Source organism: Lissotriton helveticus, chromosome 10 (assembly GCF_964261635.1).
Source record: "Lissotriton helveticus chromosome 10, aLisHel1.1, whole genome shotgun sequence".
In the NCBI taxonomy this organism is placed as follows: Eukaryota; Metazoa; Chordata; class Amphibia; order Caudata; family Salamandridae; genus Lissotriton; species Lissotriton helveticus.
This window is the reverse complement of record NC_136071.1, coordinates 1,199,155,436-1,199,182,651: the sequence shown is the minus strand read 5'-3', so window position 1 is coordinate 1,199,182,651 and position 27,216 is coordinate 1,199,155,436.

The following is a 27,216-nucleotide window of genomic DNA, read 5'->3' as shown; positions in this document are numbered from 1 at the left end:
TACATATAGACACAGCGGGGAGAGCCCTGTGCACTATGTACATATAGACACAGCGGGGAGAGCCCTGTGCACTATGTACATATAGACACAGCGGGGAGAGCCCTGTGCATTATATACATATAGACACAGCGGGGAGAGCCCTGTGCATTATATACATATAGACACAGCGGGGAGAGCCCTGTGAATTATATACATATAGACACAGCGGGGAGAGCCCTGTGCATTATATACATATAGACACAGCGGGGAGAGCCCTGTGCATTATATACATATAGACACAGCGGGGAGAGCCCTGTGCACTATGTACATATAGACACAGCGGGGAGAGCCCTGTGCACTATGTACATATAGACACAGCGGGGAGAGCCCTGTGCATTATATACATATAGACACAGCGGGGAGAGCCCTGTGCATTATATACATATAGACACAGCGGGGAGAGCCCTGTGAATTATATACATATAGACACAGCGGGGAGAGCCCTGTGCATTATATACATATAGACACAGCGGGGAGAGCCCTCTGCATTATATACATATAGACACAGCGGGGAGAGCCCTGTGCACTATGTACATATAGACACAGCGGGGAGAGCCCTGTGCATTATATACATATAGACACAGCGGGGAGAGCCCTGTGCATTATATACATATAGACACAGCGGGGAGAGCCCTGTGCATTATATACATATAGACACAGCGGGGAGAGCCCTGTGCATTATATACATATAGACACAGTGGGGAGAGCCCTGTGCACTATGTACATATAGACACAGCGGGGAGAGCCCTGTGCACTATGTACATATAGACACAGTGGGGAGAGCCCTCTGCACTATGTACATATAGACACAGCGGGGAGAGCCCTGTGCACTATGTATATATAGACACAGCGGGGAGAGCCCTCTGCATTATATACATATAGACACAGCGGGGAGAGCCCTGTGCATTATATACATATAGACACAGCGGGGAGAGCCCTGTGCATTATATACATATAGACACAGCGGGGAGAGCCCTGTGCATTATATACATATAGACACAGCGGGGAGAGCCCTCTGCACTATGTACATATAGACACAGCGGGGAGAGCCCTGTGCATTATATACATATAGACACTGCGGGGAGAGCCCTGTGCATTATATACATATAGACACAGTGGGGAGAGCCCTGTGCATTATATACATATAGACACAGCGGAGAGAGCCCTGTGCACTATGTACATATAGACACAGCGGGGAGAGCCCTGTGCATTATATACATATAGACACTGCGGGGAGAGCCCTGTGCATTATATACATATAGACACAGTGGGGAGAGCCCTGTGCATTATATACATATAGACACAGTGGGGAGAGCCCTATGCACTATGTACATATAGACACAGCGGGGAGAGCCCTGTGCATTATATACATATAGACACTGCGGGGAGAGCCCTCTGCATTATATACATATAGACACAGCGGGGAGAGCCCTGTGCATTATATACATATAGACACAGTGGGGAGAGCCCTGTGCACTATGTACATATAGACACAGCGGGGAGAGCCCTGTGCACTATGTACATATAGACACAGTGGGGAGAGCCCTGTGCACTATGTACATATAGACACAGCGGGGAGAGCCCTGTGCACTATGTATATATAGACACAGTGGGGAGAGCCCTGTGCATTATATACATATAGACACAGTGGGGAGAGCCCTGTGCACTATGTACATATAGACACAGCGGGGAGAGCCCTGTGCATTATATACATATAGACACAGCGGGGAGAGCCCTGTGCATTATATACATATAGACACAGCGGAGAGAGCCCTCTGCATTATATACATATAGACACAGCGGGGAGAGCCCTGTGCATTATATACATATAGACACAGCGGGGAGAGCCCTGTGCATTATATACATATAGACACAGTGGGGAGAGCCCTGTGCACTATGTACATATAGACACAGCGGGGAGAGCCCTGTGCACTATGTATATATAGACACAGCGGGGAGAGCCCTCTGCATTATATACATATAGACACAGCGGGGAGAGCCCTGTGCATTATATACATATAGACACAGCGGGGAGAGCCCTCTGCACTATGTACATATAGACACAGCGGGGAGAGCCCTGTGAATTATATACATATAGACACAGCGGGGAGAGCCCTGTGCATTATATACATATAGACACAGCGGGGAGAGCCCTGTGAATTATATACATATAGACACAGCGGGGAGAGCCCTGTGCATTATATACATATAGACACAGCGGGGAGAGCCCTGTGCATTATATACATATAGACACAGTGGGGAGAGCCCTGTGCATTATATACATATAGACACAGCGGGGAGAGCCCTGTGCACTATGTATATATAGACACAGCGGGGAGAGCCCTCTGCATTATATACATATAGACACAGCGGGGAGAGCCCTGTGCACTATGTATATATAGACACAGCGGGGAGAGCCCTGTGCATTATATACATATAGACACAGTGGGGAGAGCCCTGTGCACTATGTATATATAGACACAGCGGGGAGAGCCCTGTGCACTATGTATATATAGACACAGCGGGGAGAGCCCTGTGCACTATGTACATATAGACACAGCGGGGAGAGCCCTGTGCATTATATACATATAGAGCCAGCGGGGAGAGCCCTGTGCACTATGTATATATAGACACAGCGGGGAGAGCCCTGTGCATTATGTATATATAGACACAGCGGGGAGAGCCCTGTGCACTATGTACATATAGACACAGCGGGGAGAGCCCTGTGCATTATATACATATAGAGCCAGCGGGGAGAGCCCTGTGCACTATGTATATATAGACACAGCGGGGAGAGCCCTGTGCATTATATACATATAGACACAGCGGGGAGAGCCCTGTGCATTATATACATATAGACACAGCGGGGAGAGCCCTGTGCATTATATACATATAGAGCCAGCGGGGAGAGCCCTGTGCACTATGTATATATAGACACAGCGGGGAGAGCCCTGTGCATTATATACATATAGACACAGCGGGGAGAGCCCTGTGCATTATATACATATAGACACAGCGGGGAGAGCCCTGGGCATTATATACATATAGACACAGCGGGGAGAGCCCTGTGCATTATATACATATAGACACAGCGGGGAGAGCCCTGTGTATTATATACATATAGACACAGCGGGGAGAGCCCTCTGCATTATATACATATAGACACAGCGGGGAGAGCCCTGTGCATTATATACATATAGACACAGCGGGGAGAGCCCTGTGTATTATATACATATAGACACAGCGGGGAGAGCCCTCTGCATTATATACATATAGACACAGCGGGGAGAGCCCTGTGCACTATGTACATATAGACACAGCGGGGAGAGCCCTGTGCATTATATACATATAGACACAGCGGGGAGAGCCCTGTGCACTATGTACATATAGACACAGCGGGGAGAGCCCTGTGCACTATGTACATATAGACACAGTGGGGAGAGCCCTGTGCATTATATACATATAGACACAGCGGGGAGAGTCCTCTGCATTATATACATATAGACACTGCGGGGAGAGCCCTGTGCATTATATACATATAGACACAGCGGGGAGAGCCCTGTGCATTATATACATATAGACACAGCGGAGAGAGCCCTGTGCACTATGTACATATAGACACAGCGGGGAGAGCCCTGTGCATTATATACATATAGACACTGCGTGGAGAGCCCTGTGCATTATATACATATAGACACAGCGGGGAGAGCCCTGTGCATTATATACATATAGACACAGCGGGGAGAGCCCTCTGCATTATATACATATAGACACAGCGGGGAGAGCCCTGTGCACTATGTACATATAGACACAGCGGGGAGAGCCCTCTGCATTATATACATATAGACACAGCGGGGAGAGCCCTGTGCACTATGTACATATAGACACAGCGGGGAGAGCCCTGTGCACTATGTACATATAGAGCCAGCGGGGAGAGCCCTGTGCACTATATACATATAGACACAGCGGGGAGAGCCCTGTGCATTATATACATATAGACACTGCGGGGAGAGCCCTGTGCATTATATACATATAAACACAGCGGGGAGAGCCCTGTGCATTATATACATATAGACACAGCGGGGAGAGCCCTGTGCATTATATACATATAGACACAGCGGGGAGAGCCCTGTGCATTATATACATATAGACACAGCGGGGAGAGCCCTGTGCACTATATACATATAGACACAGCGGGGAGAGCCCTGCTACATATAGACACAGTGGGGAGAGCCCTGTGCATTATATACATATAGACACAGCGGGGAGAGCCCTGTGCACTATGTACATATAGACACAGCGGGGAGAGCCCTGTGCACTATGTACATATAGACACAGTGGGGAGAGCCCTGTGCATTATATACATATAGACACAGCGGGGAGAGCCCTGTGCACTATGTACATATAGACACAGTGGGGAGAGCCCTGGGCATTATATACATATAGACACAGCGGGGAGAGCCCTGTGCACTATGTACATATAGACACAGCGGGGAGAGCCCTGTGCATTATATACATATAGACACAATGGGGAGAGCCCTGTGCATTATATACATATAGACACAGCGGGGAGAGCCCTGTGCATTATATACATATAGACACAGCGGGGAGAGCCCTGTGCATTATATACATATAGACACAGTGGGGAGAGCCCTGTGCATTATATACATATAGACACAGCGGGGAGAGCCCTGTGCACTATATACATATAGACACAGCGGGGAGAGCCCTGCTACATATAGACACAGCGGGGAGAGCCCTGTGCATTATATACATATAGACACAGTGGGGAGAGCCCTGTGCACTATGTACATATAGACATAGCGGGGAGAGCCCTGTGCATTATGTACATATAGACACAGCGGGGAGAGCCCTGTGCACTATGTACATATAGACACAGCGGGGAGAGCCCTCTGCATTATATACATATAGACACAGCGGGGAGAGCCCTGTGCATTATGTACATATAGACACAGCGGGGAGAGCCCTGTGCACTATGTACATATAGACACAGCGGGGAGAGCCCTCTGCATTATATACATATAGACACAGTGGGGAGAGCCCTGTGCACTATGTACATATAGACACAGCGGGGAGAGCCCTGTGCATTATGTACATATAGACACAGTGGGGAGAGCCCTGTGCACTATGTACATATAGACACAGCGGGGAGAGCCCTGTGCATTATATACATATAGACACAGCGGGGAGAGCCCTCTGCATTATATACATATAGACACAGTGGGGAGAGCCCTGTGCATTATATACATATAGACACAGCGGGGAGAGCTCTGTGCATTATATACATATAGACACAGTGGGGAGAGCCCTGTGCATTATATACATATAGACACAGCGGGGAGAGCCCTGTGCACTATATACATATAGACACAGCGGGGAGAGCCCTGCTACATATAGACACAGTGGGGAGAGCCCTGTGCATTATATACATATAGACACAGCGGGGAGAGCCCTGTGCATTATATACATATAGACACAGTGGGGAGAGCCCTGTGCATTATGTACATATAGACACAGGGGGGAGAGCCCTCTGCATTATATACATATAGACACAGCGGGGAGAGCCCTGTGCATTATATACATATAGACACAGTGGGGAGAGCCCTGTGCACTATGTATATATAGACACAGCGGGGAGAGCCCTGTGCACTATGTATATATAGACACAGTGGGGAGAGCCCTGTGCACTATGCACATATAGACACAGCAGGGAGGGCCCTGTGCACTATGTATATATAGACACAGTGGGGAGAGCCCTGTGCACTATGTACATATAGACACAGCGGGGAGAGCCCTGTGCATTATGTACATATAGACACAGCGGGGAGAGCCCTGTGCACTATGTACATATAGACACAGCGGGGAGAGCCCTCTGCATTATATACATATAGACACAGTGGGGAGAGCCCTGTGCATTATATACATATAGACACAGCGGGGAGAGCTCTGTGCATTATATACATATAGACACAGTGGGGAGAGCCCTGTGCATTATATACATATAGACACAGCGGGGAGAGCCCTGTGCACTATATACATATAGACACAGCGGGGAGAGCCCTGCTACATATAGACACAGTGGGGAGAGCCCTGTGCATTATATACATATAGACACAGCGGGGAGAGCCCTGTGCATTATATACATATAGACACAGTGGGGAGAGCCCTGTGCATTATGTACATATAGACACAGGGGGGAGAGCCCTCTGCATTATATACATATAGACACAGCGGGGAGAGCCCTGTGCATTATATACATATAGACACAGTGGGGAGAGCCCTGTGCACTATGTATATATAGACACAGCGGGGAGAGCCCTGTGCACTATATATATAAAGACACAGTGGGGAGAGCCCTGTGCACTATGCACATATAGACACAGCAGGGAGGGCCCTGTGCACTATGTACTTATAAACGCAGCAGAGAGATACCTACGTCCCACGTCAACGCAGACGCCGAGGGAGGCGCCCTGTGCTCCCGGCACCTATAGCCCCGCTCGTGCACCTATAGCCCTATAGGCTCTCATTAGCAGCCTCCTTTGTTCCTGTTTTCCACGAAGCGGAAAGCACATTTTCATAACAGGCCTTGGCCGAGCGGAGCTATGAAACTTTAATGAAGTCTGGAGGCTGAGTGCAGCCCGGGGGGGCCTTTCAAGCATCTCACACAGCATTAGCGCCCCCCCCCCCCCGCCCTGCACTGCTTGTCCCCGCCCCCTCCCGCGTGGATCCCCCCTCGGCATGTACTGCCCCCCCCCCCCCTGCCTCCCTGTGATTACCACATCGAGGCCTCTCCACACCCGTCCCTCGGATACAGGACTGCGCCCCCCCCCCCCTACCGGCTCCAACGTACTGCCCCTGCCCTCCTGCCCGTCCCACCCCTACAGCACTTCCCTAGGCGTCCTCCACTGCCCACCCCTACGAGACTGCCCCAGCTCTGCCCGTCCCAACACCACAGCACTGCCCTAGGGCTCCTGCCCTGCCTGTTCCACCCACGGGGCACTGCCACAGACCTCCTGCACTGCCTGTACCACCACCCCGTACTGCCCCAGCCCTCAGGCCACCTGCACTGCCTGCCCCACCCTTATTCACTGCCCCAGTCCTCAGGCCTCGTAAACTGCCTGCTCCACCTCTCTGTACTGCCCCAGTCATCAGGCCCCCTGCAGTGCCTGTCCCACCCCCACGGCACTGTGACTGCCCCAGCCCTCAGGTCACGTGTACTGCCTGCCCCACCCTTATTCACTGCCCCAGTCCTCAGGCCTTATGCAGCGCCTGCCCTGCCCCTACGGCAACGTTCAGACTTCAGGCTCCCCGCACTGCCTGCCCTGTCCTTACTGCACTGTCGACCACCCACTTCAAGCCTCCTGCAGCGCCTGTCCCAGCCCGACGACACTGCCCAACACTTCAGCATCATACACTGCCCCATCACAGCACTGTCCCAGAAGCCAAGCCCTCTGCACTGCGCCCCCTTCTACAGCCGCGTGTCACCCCTCACAGACACAACTCAGCACAACACAGCCGCAGTGTAACCCCTTCCCCACAGCCCCACAGCGCTGCCCTTCACCCCGGGGCTGCACTAACTGCCCGATTCACCAGGACAGGACTAGGCTCTCAGGCACTCCCTGTCCGCCCACCACTACAGCACTGCCCCCTGGGCTCGGGTCTGCTGTACTGCCCCCTCGTCCCTCCACACACAGCACCCCCACCCCTCACCCCCGTGAGCCTTGCCGTCAGTACAACCTTCCTGGAACACTGCCCTGCCCCCCCCCCCCCGCCGCCAGGGGCGTGGCTATCTTTAGTGCAGCAGGTGCAGTGACACCCCCGCACAGGAATGTGACTGCCCAGTGCCACAGGTGTGTTTATCTTTTACTACACAACGGCCCTGTGCACTGTGCAAATATAGACACAGCGGGCTGCCTGCCCCTGAAATCTACAGCACTGTCCCATCGCACAGCTCCCCAGCGCCGCCTGCCCACACCTGTCCCAATGCACTGCCTGACCCGTAAATCTACATGCAAAATGGACAGAATGCAGAACAATGTCATACATTCAACCCAGTGCAGAGATCTGGGCCTAAAGCCATCGTTTTTGTGCTCACCGTGCTAGGCACAGCTTCCTAGTGCCACATGCCCACACCTGTCCCAACGCTCTGCCTGCCACTTAAATGTACAGCACTGCCCCTCCGGCACAGCTCCTCGGTGTCACTTCCCAACCCCGCCCCAAGGCACTGCCTACCCCTGACAGCTACAGCACTGTCCTAAATGCACAGCTCCCCTGTGCTGCCTGCCCACACCTGTCCCAACCCAACAGTCCTGCCTCCTCACTGCCCCCACAGCACTGTCCGTCACCTCTGCCCGCTCATACTACCTGCCCAAAGGCCCCCATCGTAGCAGTACTGCCCGCTCACAGTCTCAAAGCACCGGCCCTTAACCCCCCGCATGCCTAGCCGTGCCTCCATGTACTTCAGCGCCGCCCAGGGGTGGGGTTCACCTCCAGGGCCCAGGCCCAGGGCGCTAACATTCCGAGGGGCGCATGGAGCTGTGTGAGCTTTGGGCACGTGGAGCTGTGTGACCTGTGGGCGCACGGAGCTGTGTGAACTGTGAGCCATGGAGCTGTGTGAACTGTGAGCCATGGAGCTGTGTGAACTGTGATCGCATGGAGCTGTGTGAGCTGTGGGTGCATGGAGCTGTGTGAGCTGTGATCGCACGGAGCTGTGTGACCTGTGGGCGCGTGGAGCTGTGTGAGCTGTGGGTGTATGGAGCTGTGTGAGCTGTGAGCCATGGAGCTGTGGGCGCGTGGAGCTGTGTGAGCTGTGAGCCATGGAGCTGTGTGAGCTGTGGGCGCGTGGAGCTGTGTGAGCTGTGGGCGCGTGGAGCTGTGTGAGCTGTGGGTGTATGGAGCTGTGTGAGCTGTGGGCGCGTGGAGCTGTGTGAGCTGTGGGCGCGTGGAGCTGTGTGAGCTGTGGTTGCATGGAGCTGTGTGAGCTGTGATCGCATGGAGCTGTGTGAGCTGTGGGTGCATGGAGCTGTGTGAACTGTGGTTGCATGGAGCTGTGTGAGCTGTGATCGCATGGAGCTGTGTGAGCTGTGGGTGCATGGAGCTGTGTGAGCTGTGATCGCACGGAGCTGTGTGACCTGTGGGCGCGTGGAGCTGTGTGAGCTGTGATCGCATGGAGCTGTGTGAGCTGTGGGCGCGTGGAGCTGTGTGAGCTGTGGTCGCATGGAGCTGTGTGAGCTGTGGGCGCGTGGAGCTGTGTGAGCTGTGGGCGCATGGAGCTGTGTGAGCTGTGGGCGTGTGGAGCTGTGTGAGCTGTGGGCGTGTGGAGCTGTGGGCGCGTGGAGCTGTGTGAGCTGTGTGAGCTGTGGGCGCGTGGAGCTGTGTGAGCTGTGGGCGCGTGGAGCTGTGTGAGCTGTGGGCGCGTGGAGCTGTGTGAGCTGTGGGCGTGTGGAGCTGTGTGAGCTGTGGGCGTGTGGAGCTGTGGGTGCGTGAAGCTGTGTGAGCTGTGGGTGCATGGAGCTGTGTAAGCTGTGGGTGCACGGAGCTGTGTGAGCTGTGGTGCATGGAGCTGTGTGAGCTGTGGGTGCACGGAGCTGTGGGTGCATGGAGCTGTGTGAGCTGTGGGTGCGTGGAGCTGTGTGAGCTGTGGTGCATGGAGCTGTGTGAGCTGTGGGTGCGTGGAGCTGTGGGAGCTGTGGGTGCGTGAAGCTGTGTGAGCTGTGGGTGCATGGAGCTGTGTAAGCTGTGGGTGCACGGAGCTGTGTGAGCTGTGGTGCATGGAGCTGTGTGAGCTGTGGGCGCGTGGAGCTGTGGGAGCTGTGGGTGTGTGGAGCTGTGTGAGCTGTGGGCGTGTGGAGCTGTGGGCGCATGGAGCTGTGTGAGCTGTGGGCGCATGGAGCTGTGTGAGCTGTGGGCGCATGGAGCTGAGTGAGCTGTGGGTGCGAGGAGCTGTGTGAGCTGTGGGTGCACGGAGCTGTGGGCGCATGGAGCTGTGTGAGCTGTGGGCACACGGAGCTGTGTGCATTCAGGTCATGCCCTTGCCATCTTGCTCCAGGCTTGTCCATAGATGTCTGGTCGGTTCTGTCTGATTTGCCAGTTTAAAGCGGGTCTACTCCTTCATTATGAGATAGGGGGTGATGGTTTTTTAACTCTCCTTTACCCTCTGACCCCTGCTGGCACACACCAGCCCTCTTCTGTGTGCGGCTTCCCAGCTCTCCGTGCTTGAGCTGGGCTGGGGGGGTCTGTGTTTACGGCCGGGCCCTGCTCATCCAGGGACTCACCCCTGAACACAGAAGCCCCCCCCCCCCCCCCCCTGCGGCTCATTTAATGCACCACGAACAGCAAGGGCCGCACATTCCTCTCAGTCCAGGCGCTATCCTAGCAGAGGCGGCTCTGGGCACCTCTATGCGCTTCCGTGCCCCGGGTGCCGTACTGCCGCGCCCTAGGGTGGGGCCTCTGTGTGCGTCAGCGCTGCCCAGCCAGGGGAGGGGGCCCCTCTATCCTCCCGCGTGCCTCAGGGGGGGTCTTCCAAGGATTCCTCCATGTCCTCCCCTTCCGCCAGGGATCCCCCTGCATATGCGCCCAGCCCAGGGAGGGGGGTCCTCCGTGCCCTCCCCTCCCCCAGGGTGCCCCCTCCGTGCCCGTCAGTGCTGCCCAGCTCGTGCAGAGGGAGGGGGTCACCTCCATGCCCTCTCATCCCCCAGGGGGGCTCCAAACCCTCCCGTGCAGTGCGCGGCGGGGGCGGCATCCTCCTCCAGAGGCGCGCGGGGGCTGGGGGGGGTGGGGTTTGGGGGGAGACGGGTGGTGCTCCCCCCACACACAGCCCGTCCGCCCTCGCACAGCCGCTAGTATTAAAAGTTTTAAATGTGGCGATGCAATATTTATCACCTGAGATGATAAAAGCAGCCGCGAGTGAGAGGCGCAAACTGAGGCGCGGCCGGAGCCGGGGCCGGGGGCTGCCACAGCGGGGGCCCGGGGCCGGGAGCGGAGGACCCGGGGGCCGGGGCCAGGCTCTGCCACTGCGGGGGCCCGGGGGCTGGGGGTCGGGGCTGGGAGCAGAGGACCCGCCCCGGGTAACTATCCGCACAGGTGAGAGGGCACCGGGCCCGGGGGCCGGGCTCTGCCACTGCGGGGGCCCGGAGGGCCGGGAGCGGAGGACCCGGGGTCCGCACAGGTAAAGAGGCAGAGCAGGTGAGGGCTGCTTGGGTGAAGGGGGGGGGGATTCACTGCTGGGACAGGGTTTGAAACCAGAGGGACCCGGGTATCCGCACAGGTGAGAGGCGGAGCAGGTGAGGGCTGCTACGGGGCCCAGAGCCGGGGCTCGGAGCGGAGGGACCCGGGTAACTATCCGCCCAGGTGAGAGGCGGAACAGGTGAGGGCTGCTGGGGTGAGGGGGGGTGGGTTGACTGCTGGGACAGGGTTTGAAACCAGAGGGACCCAGGTATCCGCACAGGTGAGAGGGCACCGGGAGCCGGGGCTCGGAGCGGAGGGACCCGGGTGACTATCCGCCCAGGTGAGCGGGTGAAGCAGGAGAGGAATGCTGCGGGGTCTGACTGCGGGGGCCGGGGATGGAAGCTGAGGTACCCGGGTATCAGCACAGGTAAAGAGGCGGAGCAGGTGAGGGCTGCTACGGGGCCCAGAGCCGGGGCTCGGAGCGGAGGGACCCGGGTAACTATCCGCCCAGGTGAGCGGGAGGAGCATGGGAGGGCTCTGGGGATCTGACTGCGGGGACCGGGGAGGCAGGGGCAGGAAGCGGAGGTACCCAGGTAACTATCCGCACAGGTGAGAGGGCGGAGCAGGGGAGGGTTCTGGGGATCTGACTGCGGGGACCGGGGAGCTAGGGGCAGGAAGCGGAGGTACCCGGGTATCCGCACAGGTGAGAGGCGGAGCAGGGGAGGGCTGCTACGGGGCCCGGGAGACGGGGCTGGGAGCGGAGGTATCCGCCAAGGTGAGCGGGCGGAGCAGGGGAGGGCTGCTGGGCGTCTGACTGGGGGACCGGGGAGGCAGGGGTTGGAAGCGGAGGTACCCAGGTAACTATCCGCACAGGTGAGAGGCGGAGCAGGGGAGGGCTCTGGGGATCTTACTGCGGGGACCGGGGAGGCAGGGGCAGGAAGCGGAGGTACCCGGGTATCCGCACAGGTGAGAGGCGGAGCAGGGGAGGGCTGCTACGGGGCTAGGGAGACGGGGCTGGGAGCGGAGGTACCCGGGTATCCGCCCAGGTGAGCGGGCGGAGCAGGTGAGGGCTGCTGAGGGTCTGACTGCGGGGACCGGGAGGCAGGGGCTGGAAGCGGAGGTACCCAGGTAACTATCCGCACAGGTGAGAGGGCGGAGCAGGGGAGGGCTATGGGGGGAGGGGGTTGGTGGTCTGACTGTGGGCACCGGGGATGGAATCGGAGGTACCCGGGTATCCGCACAGGTAAAGAGGCAGAGCAGGGGAGGGCTGCTGCGGGCTCACTGAAGGGACCGGGGAGGCAGGGGCTGGAAGCAGAGGTACCTGGGTATCCGCCCACGTGAACGGGCAGAGAGGTAAGGGCTGCTCGGAGGGGCGCTCGTGAAAGGTGTGTGTGTGTGTGTGTAGGGGGTGTACCAACCTGGTGAGGAAGGCGACGTTATGTGAATAATACAGACCTGAGAGGGGGGAGGGGTGCTTGTGGGGGTGGTTCCAGCTCAGTGTGGCAAAGGGCATTATCTACATAATAACGACCAGCTAATGGGAGGGCTTCTTTTAACGGAATCAGAAATATCCGTGTGTTACCCCTGAGCATACAGGCCGGAGGTGCTGTCGGGACCACAAGAGGGGTGAGGGCGGATATCATATCAGCCTTTTTAATAGGGCGTTAACCGAATAATAGTGACCCGAAGTAGGGAGGAGGCTGTCTTATGTAGAAATCAGAAATATGCTAGTGACAGAGTCAGAGAGGAGCGGCACTTGAAGGGCGGGGGGGTAAGAGGGTGACAGTATGGGGGTAAACTGACATGATCCGAATAGTGGTGACCCCAAGATCAGAGGATGGGCTGTTTATCTATACATCAGGACTATTAGCAGTGTGTCACCCGGTGAGGCCTGTGGGACTGGTGGCAGAGCAGGGAAGGCCTGCTCAGAGGTGGCTTCGAACTGCATGTTGTAAAATGTGCCTTATTCGAATAGTGGCGATTTGACGAGAAAGGGAGGGCTGATTTTAAACATGATGAGATGCATGTGTGTGTGCATGTGTGTGTTTGTGTTGTGCATGCGTGTGTATGTGTTTGTGCATGTGTGCGTGTGTGTTTTTTTGTGTGTGCATGCGTGTGTATGTGTTTGTGCATGTGTGTGTGCATGTGTGCGAGTGTTTGTGTGTGAATGTGTTTGTCCGTGTGTACATGTGTATTTATGGGTACGTGTGTATGTGTTTGTGTGCAAGTGTGTGTGCGTGTGTGTGCATACTTGTGTGTGTGTACTTGTGTGCTTGAGTGTGTTAGTTTGTGTGTACATGTGTGTGTGTTTGTGTTTGTATGTGTGTGAGTAAGAGTGTCTGTGTGTGCATGTGTTTGTGTTTGTATGTGTGTGTGTGCTTGTGAGTGTGTTTGTGCTCTCCCCCAGTGAACAGGTTGGTGCTGGCGGAAGAGCAGGTGTGATCTGCTCTACGGGGGTGGGGGAGGGACAAGCTCTACAAGGTGCGTTATCCGAATAATTTCGACCTGATCATATCGACCTCAATCTGCGAGTTTATTTCTTGTGAAAGATGAAAGGCGGGTAGGAAAGATGAAAGGCGGAGTATGAAAGATGAAAGGCGGAGTCTAGACACTGCGAGAGGAACGACAGACAGACACTGCCTGCCAGGGTACCAGAGAGGAGTGCTGGTCCAGCAATACTCGTGAGTTCACAATGAACGCGAAGGGTGTGACTGCTACTGTGTGTTGTGGCAGCACGTGTGCGCTGGTGCAAATGTGATCATATGAAGCAGTGTGTGTGCCTTGGTGGTGTTTGCTAGTGTGTGTTTGGTGGCGGTGTGTGATTAGTGGTGCAAGTATGGCAGTTGTGCGAGACAGTGGATGTGCGTGCTACTGTTAAAGTGTGTTTGGTTGCCGAGGCAGTGGATGTTAGAGTGCGTGAGGTTGTGCCTGTATATTGCAGTGTGTGTGACTTGGTGGTGTTTGTTAGTGTTTGTTTGGCGGCGGTGTGTGATTAGTGGAGCAACTGTGCAAGCATGGCAGTTGTGCGAGAGAGAGGCTGTGCCGAGAGCTAGTGTGCGTGCACATGTGTGTTTGTGGGGGGCCGAGGCCTTTTCTTGCCCCCAGCTCTGCTGACAGACGGCAACGCGGCCCTCCCCTGACTAGACATGGACGAGCCGACACCTGATAGGACGAGCCGAGCCGAGCCAGGACCGACTCAAGTGCCTCCTAAAAGCACAGAGCCCTGATGAAAATGGAACATTTGCTTGTAAATAACTGTACGTTTATGATTAAAGTACATCCTTTACACGTGCCAGGAACTCACATGCACCAGCCCACCTACACCAGCAGACAACCCGGCCCACCTACACCGGCAGACAACCCAGCCCACCTACACTGGCAGACAACCCAGCCCACCTACACTGGCAGACAACCCAACCCACCTACACTGGCAGACAACCCAACCCACCTACACTGGCAGACAACCCAGCCCACCTACACTGGCAGACAACCCAGCCCACCTACACTGGCAGACAACCCAGCCCGCCTACACTGACAGACAACCCAGCCCACCTACACTGACTGACAACAACCCAGCCCACCTACACTGACTGACAACCCAGCCCACCTACACTGACTGACAACAACCCAGCCCACCTACACTGACTGACAACCCAGCCCAGCTACACAGGCAGACAACCCAGCCCACCTACACCGGCAGACAACCCAGCCCACCTACACCGGCAGACAACCCAGCCCACCTACACTGACAGACAACCTAGCCCACCTACACTGACTGACAACAACTCAGCCCACCTACACTGACTGACAACCCAGCCCACCTACACAGGCAGACAACCCAGCCCACCTATACTGGCAGACAACTCAGCCCACCTACACCGGCAGACAACCCAGCCACCTAGACCGGCAGACAACCCAGCCACTGACAACCCAGCCACCGACACAGGCAGGCAACCCAGCCCACCTACACAGGCAGCCCACCTACACTAGCTGACAACCCAACCCACCTATACTGCCACCTACATCCAGCCCACCTACACTGGCAGACAACCCAGCCCACCTATACCAGCAGACAACCCAGCCCACCTACACCGGCAGACAACCCAGCCCCCCTTCACTGGCAGACAACCAAGCCCACCTACACCGGCAGACAACCCAGCCCACCTATACCGGCCGACAACCCAGACCACCTACAATGGCAGACAACCCAGCCCACCTTCACTGGCAGACAACCCAGCCCACCTACACTGGCAGACAACGCAGCCCACCTACACAGGCAGACAACCCAGCCCACCTACACCGGCAGACAACCCAGCCACCAACACCAGCAGACAACCCAGTCCACCTACACCGGCAGACAACCCAGCCACCAACACCGGCAGACAACCCAGCCACCAACACCCGCAGACAACCCAGACTCCAACACCCGCAGACAACCCAACCCACCTACACCGGCAGACAACCCAGCCAACCTACAACAGCAGACAACCCAGCCCACCTACAGCAGCAGACAACTCAGCCCACCATGAAGAAAACAGATTTCCCTCTGTGGCCACACAACTCTATCGTAAATATATCTCTAATTGGTAATGAGATATTAGTGACAAAAGTACAATAATCTATTTCATTTCATTCAAGAAGTATAAAGTTTATTTCATTTTCTCTAAATTGTCATTACTCTTTTGTATAGGAATATCTTTCCTTATTTTTTCACAAGTAGAAAATTACTATTTTTTTAGAAAGAAGTTTTTTATAATACATGGACATTTTTTTAGATTCAAACAAGAAAAAGAGAAGAAAAAACATGATAAAATACATACAATACATGGCTATATACAAAAAATAATTTCTTATACACTACACCCACATCAATACCCCCCTGGTAAAAAACAATCTGTCACAACATTCTTACACATACACACCCTAACTACATACATCACCACACCATCTGAGATAGAGAAACTGAATTGTAAGTGGCAGAGGCACTCTGCCAATATACAGGTATCAGGGCTTATTGTGAGACCCCGCACTTGGTCGACGCGCGTTACGGCGGCTCAAGGCCACCTTCTTCAGGACCTCTATAAGATAAGCAACCCAAATATCCAGGGGACGTTAGTAGAGTATATCTATGGACTCAGGAGGGGATTCTGTGATTATATCCTGTGTTTAATTGTACTTTCCTGAGTTATGCGTCTTTCAATATGATTTTACCTATGAAAGATGCTGAAACATACAACTGAATCTCTTCACCGAGTTAGGTTATCTTATTATCTCCATAATCCCGGTATCTTCTATATATAACTAGTTTTCCAAACGTTTATGATGAGATGCTTACAAGTAAGTCCGAACGTCTTGATTTCAGAATGATTACGAGCCGGCGTGTCCTTCTGCTTGTTAACCCGGACAACCCAGCCCACCTACACTGACAGACAACCCAGCCCACCTACACCGACAGACAACCCAGCCCACCTACACCAGCAGACAACGCAGCCCACCTACACTGACAGACAACCCAGCCCACCTACACCATCAGACAGCCCGTCCCACCTACACCAGCAGACAACCCAGCCCACCTACACTGACTGACAACCCAGCCCACCTACACCGGCAGACAACCCAGCCCACCCATACTGGCAGACAACCCAGCCCACCTAGACCGGCAGACAACCCAGCCACCGACACCGGCAGACAACCCAGCCCACCTTCACTGGCAGACAACCCAGCCCTCCTACACCAGCAGACAACCCAGCCCACCTATACCGGCCGACAACCCAGCCCACCTACACTGGCAGACAACCCAGCCCACCTTCACTGGCAGACAACCCAGCCCACCTACACTGGCAGACAACCCAGCCCACCTACACTGGCAGACAACCCAGCTCACCTACACTGGCAGACAACCCAGCCCACCTTCACTAGCAGACAACCCAGCCCACCTACACGGGAAGAAAACCCAGCCCACCTACACTGGCAGACAACCCAGCCCACCTACACCAGAAGAATACCCAGCCCACCTACACCAGCAGAGAACCCAGCCCACCTACACAGGCAGACAACCCAGTCCACCTACACTGGCAGAGAACCCAGCCCACCTACACCGGCAGACAACACAACCCACCTACACCGGCAGACAACCCAGCCCACCTACACCGGCAGACAACCCAGCCACCAACACCGGCATACAACCCAGCCCACCTACACTGGCAGACAACCCAGCCCACCTACACCGGCAGACAACCCAGCCACCTAGACTTGCAGACCACCCAGCCCCAACACCGACAGACAACCCAGCCCACCTACACTGATAGACAACCCAGCCCACCTACACTGGCAGACAACCCTGCCACCAACACCGGCAGACAACATAGCCACCAACACCGGCAGACCACCCAGCCCACCCACACTAGCAGATAACTTAGCCCACCTACACCGGCAGATAACCCAGCCACCTACACCTGCAGACAACCCAGCCCAACTACACTGGCAGACAACCCTGCCACCAACACCGGCAGACAACACAGCCACCAACACCGGCAGACCACCCAGCCCACCCACACTGGCAGATAACTTAGCCCACCTACACAGGCAGACAACCCAGTCCACCTACACCGGCAGAGAACCCAGCTCACCTACACCTGCAGACAACCCAACCCACCTACACTGGCAGACAACCCAGCCGTGTGTACAGTCAACGCATGTGTAAAACCAACTTCAGAGGACGGAAGTGGGCATTCTAAGGCATACCTTTCATTGGACTTTGGTGGACGCACAAACACGTATGTTTGTGGACATTAACACACTCCCCTCTGACCCCTACCACCCAGGAAATGGCCAGCGCCTTCCAGGCACACTCCAGGGAACGTCGGAGATTAGGGGTGATTTTGAAAAGTACGTGCAGGCAGCGATCTGTACCTCACTTTTCAGATTTTTTTGTGTGAATAAAATAAGCCCCAATACAGTGCGCTCTTCTAGACGCAAAAACGTAAATAAACAATGCGCACACAAATATAGCTTTAAATATTGTACACTTTAAATGCACAGACATATATACTGTAAGTGTCTGTCTGTCTGTCTATCTATCTAGCTATTATATGCATGTATGTGTTACAGCCAGGGCTCCCAGTTTTATGATTTTAGACATCTCCATCTCTATTTATCCGCATTTATTGTTTGTTAATTTTATCTGTATTTATTCATATTTATTTTTTGTTAATTTTATCTGTATTTATCCATACTTATTTTGGGTTTTGTGAAAAAATGAAGTTGAAACGAGTATATTTTCACATTTATTTAACCGATAAATGTTCCCTCAAGCGTGAATGTTTGCCGGGTTTCAATGATACAAACACCAGCAAAAGATAAAACAATGCTCTTATACGAAAATATGAAAAAAGCATTGTCAACCTTGGGCACTTCTACTGCTGTTTAAATCTCTTTACTAAAATTCCTTTCCTTTTTAACACCCTTACCCGTTTATCCATGCAGTGATTGACCTGGCAGTCATATCAGACAGTATTTAGAATCCATAAAAGGCAACCCAATTTCAGTGTTTTTCAACATTTAAAAATAAATATTGATAGTTTTCTGTCTGTATTTATCTGTAAAAATCAGTAGAAATGGGAAAAAGGGAGCCTTAATTATAGTTAATGTAGTGTGACGAGTGAGGTGAGAGGGCTGTGTACGGAGGTGCGTGAGATGTCTGAATTTTAATGTGGCGCATAAGTATAAATGTGAGTTATAAGTATGACATATAACTGTGTAAGGGGTGCTTAAGTGAGAAATTGAAGATATAGCTATGACAGGAGAATTTTGTACGTTTGAGTAGTTTGAGTTGGGTTTGTATACCAAACATAATGAAAGTTTTCCTAACCATACTTATCGTTTAAGCTTTGTTTTTATTTTGAATTTCAATGGTTTTTCTGGTGTTAGGAACACATGTGTAATACTGGTACAGTTTAGTGTGTGGAGCGGCGTGTTGTGAAGTGGAGTGTGGTGGAATACAGTGGGGGATACTGTTATAAAGGGCACTTTGGTACAGTATATTTTGGTGCACTGGAGTGGAATAAAGTGTAATTAGGTATGCAGGAGTGGCGTGCACTGTAATGGCATACAGCAGAGCTACGTAGAGTGGAGTTGCATACAGTGCACTGGCGTACACTGAAGTCGAATACAGTAGAGTGGCGTTTACTGCAGTGGCATACAGTTCAGTGGCTTACACAGGGATGGCATAGAGTGGAGTGTGGTAAAGTGGAGTTACATCCTGTAAATATTGTAGAGTGTATTTACGTAGACTCAAGCGGTGTAGTGTGGAACGCTATAGAGTGGATTTTGTATATTATAGGGGAATACAGTGGAACCTCATATACTAAAATAGCATACCGTTGAGTGGTGTGCAGTGGAGAATGGTAGAGTGGAGTGGGGTAAACTGGAATAGCGTACACTGGAGTGGGATACAGTGCAGTGGCGTACAGTTGAATGGCGTACAGCGGGCTTAAGTAAAGCTGTGTGTCGTACAGCGTAGTGGTGTAAAGTACAATTGCATAAAGTGGAGTGGCGTATATTGGAGTGCCTTATAGTGTGGTGGTGTGAAGTGGAGCAGCATGTGCTACAGTGGTGCACAGTGTAATAGGGTACAGTGCAATGTCGCATACTGAAGTTACCTAAAGTGTGGTGCCATACAGTGGAGTAGCATCCAATTAAGTAGTGTTTCCTGTAATAACTGAGGGGCAGATTTACAAGCCCCTTGCGCCTCTTTTTACGCCGCCGTTGCATCACTTTTGAGACACAGTGGCGGCGCAAATGATGTGCCATGGTGCGGGGTATTTACAACGTGACGCATCTGGGAGATGCGTCACGTTGTAAAGCCCTGCGCCAGAAGGAGGCGTTCCTGCGCGGAGGTGGGGGCGTTCCGGCGCAGGAACACCTCCTAAAAGTGGCTGAGTGAAATCTACAAGATTTCACCCAGTCACTTTGGGGCCCATGCTGCTTTAAAACCCTGCGCCTGCCTGAAGCAGGCGTAAGGATTGACGCAGCATTGACAAGATAGGGCCCCCCAGAGCATTGCTGGAGCTGCGTCGAGCTTGCGACGCAACTCCAGCAATGCGCCACTTTTACTGCACAGATGCGTAACGCATTTGTGCCGTTTTTGCCCCATGGTGCGCCGCATTGTAAATGCGGTGCATCCATGGTAGCGGAGGCATGGCGCACAATAAGTGGCGCATCCCTGCTGATATGCCGGGATGCGCCACTTATTGTAAATATGCCCCAGAGTGTTTACTGGCATTAAGTCTTGAGATGTACATTGGAGGGGCATTTAGTGAAATAGTGAACAATTTGATAGGATTAATTATATTAAATGATATGAGCATAGAGTCCTATGATGTATGCTGAAGTGGTGTTTACTGGAGTGGCACTGAATGCAGATTTGTTAAGTGAAATAACATACAGTACAATGTGGTACACTGCAGTGGTGTATACTGCATTTTAGTCGAATTGAGCGCCAAAGAGCGGAGTAGCGTATGCTTGAATAGCATACACTCCAGTAGTGTATCATAAAGTGGGACACAGTGCAATAGCATATCATGAAATATCGTAAAGCAGAGTTGCGTACAATGGAATAGGAAACAGTTGCACGCAGTACAGTGTGGAGTTGGCCAGTAAACATGCACGAAAGTGTAACAAAATACAGTCTTAAACAGTATAATAGCATAGAGTACAGTGATGTAAACTAGAGTGGCGTACAGTGGAGTTGGGTGGAGTAGAGTGGAGTAACGAACAGTGGATTAGCATAGAAATGTTTGGGTGTAAATAGAAGTATCATAAAGTGGAGTGACATACTGTAAATAGCGTAGAGTGCAGAGGCATAATGTCTACACTTTCACACTGGAGTGGCGTAAAGTGGAGTGTGTAATTAAAATGAAAGGTACTGTAAAATTATGTGAAAACATGTGACTGTCATGTCTAAAAAATATGAATTTTATTATCTAAATGTTAATTTTATGGATGTATATATAAATAGTGTAAGTAATTGTAAACGTATACAATGTGTGAAACGTAGTTATAAATTGTGCTAAGGTATACCATGCAAAGTTCACAGAATACCACAGTGCATGGGGCTTAGAACCGGTAATATGATTGGTTGATGGCTGTGTTAACCAAAGGTAAAATTCAGTCATGTGTATTTATGAGAAATTTGACATATTGTACTGTCAGCGTTTGGCTGACTTGTGTGTTAGGATGTTACATATAGTTAATATTAAAGTTTTATTATTCTTAACAACCTAATACAACTTTAATGAGGTAGTAATAGGCTAATGTTTTTATTTTGAAAATTGTATATATTATCGACCTACTGATTAAAAAACAAAAATACTATAATAACTTTGCATCCATTTGAGGAATATCCTCACATTTTAGCAGACTTCTTGCCATGATTTAATTCCGGAAGCAGAAAACATTTTGCAGAGTTGGCTGAAAGGGATGTAAAGTGATGTAAAGTTAAAATGAGGGTCCCAAAATTTGGGTAAATCAAATGTAGGTAATATAAACTTTTAAATTCTGAATTCCGCGAAAACTGGGAGTCATACTTTGTTTAAATTTGACAGGATTACATAATATTGTGCGCACATGTTTATTTTTTGATGAGCAGGTATGCAATCGAATAATTTTCTTTGTTTTAATGTATTTAAAGTTAGTAATATTTGTTATGGTGGTATTTTTGTGAAATGTGGAGGTGTTTTGCGGTAGTACCATGATACATAGTAATCAAAAATCATTAGCGGCTTAGGTGATCATTGGCTTTACAAAAGTTCAAGGCAAACATTTTGTTTTAAGTACACTTTCTCTGTGTTGTGCACTACGTTTCCTGGTGTAGATAAGTATTAGGTTTGGTATTTATTTCCTAACTATTACCACTTTAGCAAAGTGCTAATAGGTCGAGAAAAACATTTATACGTTTCTATATATTTGTTTTAAAAACTCGAAGTGGCGCAGGAGTACTGCAGTACCCAAATATTTTTATAAGGTTAACATTTTGTTTATACATTTTTCTATATTTTTATACCTGTGTACGGTGAAGTACGATTTTTTTAAGTAGCATGGTAAGTATTACTAATTAATGAGCTACTCAACACCCTGTTTTGTGCATATTTAAATATGTAAAACATTGAAGAAACACTTTAGCTTATTCTATCATTAAAATACAGTGTCTTAAAGAGTATTTCCATTTTTTGTCGCAATACCGCTGCTCTCCTGATTTACATTTTTTTTATATATAAACTTATAAATATTTTTTCTACCTATTACATTTACCTAAAGTGGTAATAGGCCTTAGAAAAATACCAAGCCTAATATTTACCTACTAAGAATATCATAACTCAGAACACAAGGAAACTCAAGGTAAAAACAACATGGCTGCCTTTAACTTTTCCTAGTTTTTGTCTTCTTTAAAACTTTTTCCAGGTTCCAGGATTATAATTTTAAGAGCACTGTATACATCAATATTTACTGTATTATATACCACCATGTATTCCCTCTCTCTCTTCCCTTCCCCCTCCCCCCTCTATGTAGATGTACGGCAATTGAAATTGGTAGCACTATTTAGGATACATTTTAGGAATGTCTCATGCCGTGTAGTGATTTTAACCATTTGTGTTTTTCTCTTCTTTTGCTTTTCAGGAGAACAGGAAGGGGCCCACTCACATGTATTCACCAGCACGGGCAACCGACCCTTTTCATCCGTTATAAAATGCACTTTAGTCACAGCCTGTACGTTTTATTGTAGTTGTCATTTGGAAGTCACTGTTAGCTTCATGATCACCTATATTCAATGTTTGGAGGTATGCTATGTGTTTTTCAGGCACTTGCCAAGTATGGATTTCAGTTACATATTTCGTACACCAACCATAGGTTGTGCTACCACAGCCTTTCATTATTAGGATTGTTATCAATTTTGTGAGGAATATTACTTTGAGCATTCATGCTCTTGCCAAACATCATTGGGTCCAGTTGGTGACACATATTGTTTGTCCCATCTGCAGCGCAGACCAGGATACTTAGCATACGGGTTGCATATTATTTGGCAGTTAATGCGTAAGCCACACTTTATATCTGCCTAGCACAATCCACTTGTATTTACTGTACAGGGGGCAGTGATGTACGTACCATGGGTACCTGTCTGGTAGCATCACAGTGACATTGTTATTTACAGGCACATAGTCTTAAACAATGTGAGATGGAACAATAATTACGAATTTTACAAATCTATTAATTCGAATAATCTAAATTTAAAATAGCAAAGTGTGGCTTTAGCTCAGATTCACAATTACAAGATGTCTGCCATTTCAAGGATTTTGTGAAGTAACATTGTCCTCTGTCTATGTTTAATAATGCTCGTGAAACTTTATCAGTGACTGTATTGACGTGCACTTTTACACGTGATCAAGGCTTATGCCGAAACACGTTGTGTGAATTAAATCAGAACAACAAGACTGTGGGTTGTGTGTTTCATTCCTGAGAGCGTACGAGGATTGACTTTGTTTGGATTATATATATATATATATATATGTATATATATATATATATCCTGTTTGTTTAAATATGAAAATTGCACACATTGATCACGCAATGCTCAAGACACCACGGTGTCGAAACGCATAGCAGTGTTGCGGTAAATACATTTTGGTGATTTGCATCCAGCCTCCAAGTGTGCAATTTTCATATTTAAACAAACAGGAGTTAATTTATCCGGCGTTGGTTTCTTGCCGGCGTTGCACCAACCGACGATGGGACTGATTCCAATAAGAGCCTACAAACTTGTGGACATTATATATAGATGTTATGTTATGTTATGTTATATATATCTTGTAGCGCGCACTGCTAGTCAAGACTGTCCTGGCGCGAAAAAGGGATTCAGTGTCAGAAAGTAACAAAGGGATAACATAACAGGAGAGAAGATGTGCATTTACATGAATTGCTTGAATAAGTGAGTCTTAAGGTGTTTTTTAAAATAAGTGAGGTTAGTCGTGTGTCTCAAATGGTCAGGGAGGCTATTCCATAGCTGTGCGGCTATGACCGTCATGGATTTTCCTCCCAGACGAGCTCTCTTAAATCTCGGGGTGACCAAATGTCTGAGAGAGGCCGATCTCAATTGTCGCGGGGGATGATAGAAGGCAAACCTGGCACTGAGGTATGGTGGGCAAGGACCATGTAAGGCCTTAAAGGCCAGTGTTAGGACCTTGAAGCGCACTCTGAGAGCAACTGGAAGCCAGTGAAGATCCGCCAGTTGTCTTCGTACACTATGGCATTTGGGGATGTTGAATAGGAGCCTCACTGTCGCGTTCTGGACCACCTGCAATCTGTGGAGCAGGAAATCTGGAGCGCCCACGTAAAGTGCATTAGCGTAATCCAGACGCGACAGGATGAGTGCTCTAGCCACTGTTTCCTTCGCATCCTGGGGGAGAAGAGGGAAGAACTTCCGGAGGGTGATCAGGGTCCCATAACAGGTTCCCGCCAGTCTCGAGATCTGGTCTCGGAAGCACAGGTCAGCACCAAACCAAATCCCAAGGTTCTTAGCAACTCCACAGTTTCCAGGTGGGCAGGGCAGTCCAATGGGCCAGATGGAATCCCCAAATCCCGCCGGGAATTGGCCATACAGGAGGATCTCCGACTTGTCCTCGTTACACTTGAGCTCCGCCTTGGCTAGCCAAGCGAATACTGAGGACAAGCAGGATTGGACTCTCAACGTGTCAAGGTTGTTCTTGTCCCACGTGAAGAGGAGCTGGGTGTCATCGGCATAGGCCATTATTTTGGCACCCAGACTCTCTGCAAGATATACCAGGGGGGTCAGATATACATTGAAGAGCAGGGGGCTTAGAGTCGACCCTTGGGGGACCCCAGTGTCCACCCCGCTAATCGATGACTGGTAGGGAGGGAGCCAGATTTGTTGAGAGCGGTCCGTGAGGAAGGATTTAACCCACGTGAGAGCGGCACCAGTGATGCCAATATCCTCTAGTCTAGAGATTAGCTGGGCATGTGGGACCGTATCGAACGCGGCAGAGAGGTCCAATAAAATTAGGGCCGCTCTGCCGCCTCCGTCCAAACAATCCCTAATAGCCTCGGTGACCTCCACCAGCGCGGTCTCAGTGCTGAAGGTGGAGCGAAAACCTGACTGGGCTGAGTGTAATGCCCCCGTAGATTCCACAAACCTCTCGAGCTGACGGAATGCCACTTTCTCACATACTTTAGCTATTGCTGGAAGCAGGGAGATGGGTCTGTAGTTAGATGCATCCAGGGGGTCTGCGGAGGGTTTTTTTAAAAGTGGAAGAAGTTTGGCTTGCTTCCACTGAGATGGTACATTACTTGTAGTAAGGGATTTGTTAACCAGATCAGTGACAATCGGTGCAATGACTTCCGCCACTCCGCTCAACACTCTGGCCGGACAGGGGTCCGCCGGAGAGCCTGATTTAAGCGCTTTTAGAATGGCCAGTACATCCTTCACCTCAACCTCTGCGAAAGCGCACATTACTTTTTTCGTTTTTGTGATGATGGTAGGAGTGGGGGGGAGGTGGGAGGTAATCTGTTCATAAGTAGCTTGGGCAGGTGGGAGTTGGGCGGGGCTACTAGTCTTAAGGCTGGCCTGAATTTTCTTTATTTTGTCAGAAAAATGAGTGGACAATTTTTCACACCATTCCACCGAAGGGGGGGCTACTTGGATTTCTGCCACCGGTGAAGTGAAGCTCTTGACAATGGCAAATATTTCTTTGCTATTATTTTTCGCCTTAAGGATCTTATCTGCATAGTAGTTTCCCTTGGCTATTTTAATAGCAGCGTGATAGTCTTTTTGCCCAGCTCGTAGTTTTGATTTAGCCAAGGGGCAGTACTCCCTTCTCCACAATCTTTCCAACATTTTACAGTTTATTTTTTGATTTTTAAGCTGTTCAGTATACCATGGGGATGCCGGAGTGGCTCGTGGGCGGATCTTTGCTTTGGTATGCGATATCTGACTTGCGGAGGAACGGATCCATGCCGAGAAATTCTCGACCGCTTCTTCGAGATTTCCCGAATTCTCTGGCAAACTATGGGATAGAACGGTTGCCAGGGCAGGAATACTGATCCTAGGGGGGAAGGGGGTCTGTTGTTTATCTGCTGTGGCGTGAGTCCTATCCATAGCCCAGGAAAAGTTTACCATGAAATGGTCCGACCATGTAACTGGGAGGGGAGTTTTGAAGATGACATCAAAATTGGAATATACCAAGTCGAGGCAGTGGCTAGATAGATATATTCACTGAAAAAAACACAAGTTTCAGGGGTGTTATAGTTAGTTGGACATTTCACTCTTACAAAACCATTCAATTTACCCCGTTATAGTTAGTTGTACTAACTATAACTCATGCGCCCGCAATCCACTGCTGATGATGTCACATATTACATCATTCATGACATGGTCAGTGACATCACTGATGATATCTCAAATGACATCACCGATGACATCACTGATCACATCATCCAGTGAATGTGGTTTGCTTCGATATTTAAATAAGTATTATATATATATAGGAATCTGCCTTGAACACTGAGTGGATGTATAAGTGTCTGAATGGAGGATTTAGTAGCAATGTGATTGAGTATCTAAGTGACATATTTAAAGTGTCTCACTAAATATATGGGATAGTGATTAAGCTTTGTAAATACCTGTATCACTCTATCTCTTGTTGTGTAAACTACTACATAAGTTGATTACTAGGTATGTGAAAGTCTACATTAGTTATTAATTAGTTAAGTGAGTATTTGTATGGGATAGTGAATGAATGTGTGTGTTTGGGTGGGACTGTGTGACTGTCGAAAGATGTGTAAATAGTTGATTTAGTCGGTATATGAGGTTAAGACTGTATGTGGAAACAGTTGTTTGGGTGAGTGAATCTCTTTATGGGTGTGGTGATGAGTAAATATATTCCTCAATGATATATGTCCAACAAACTAAAAATATAAAAG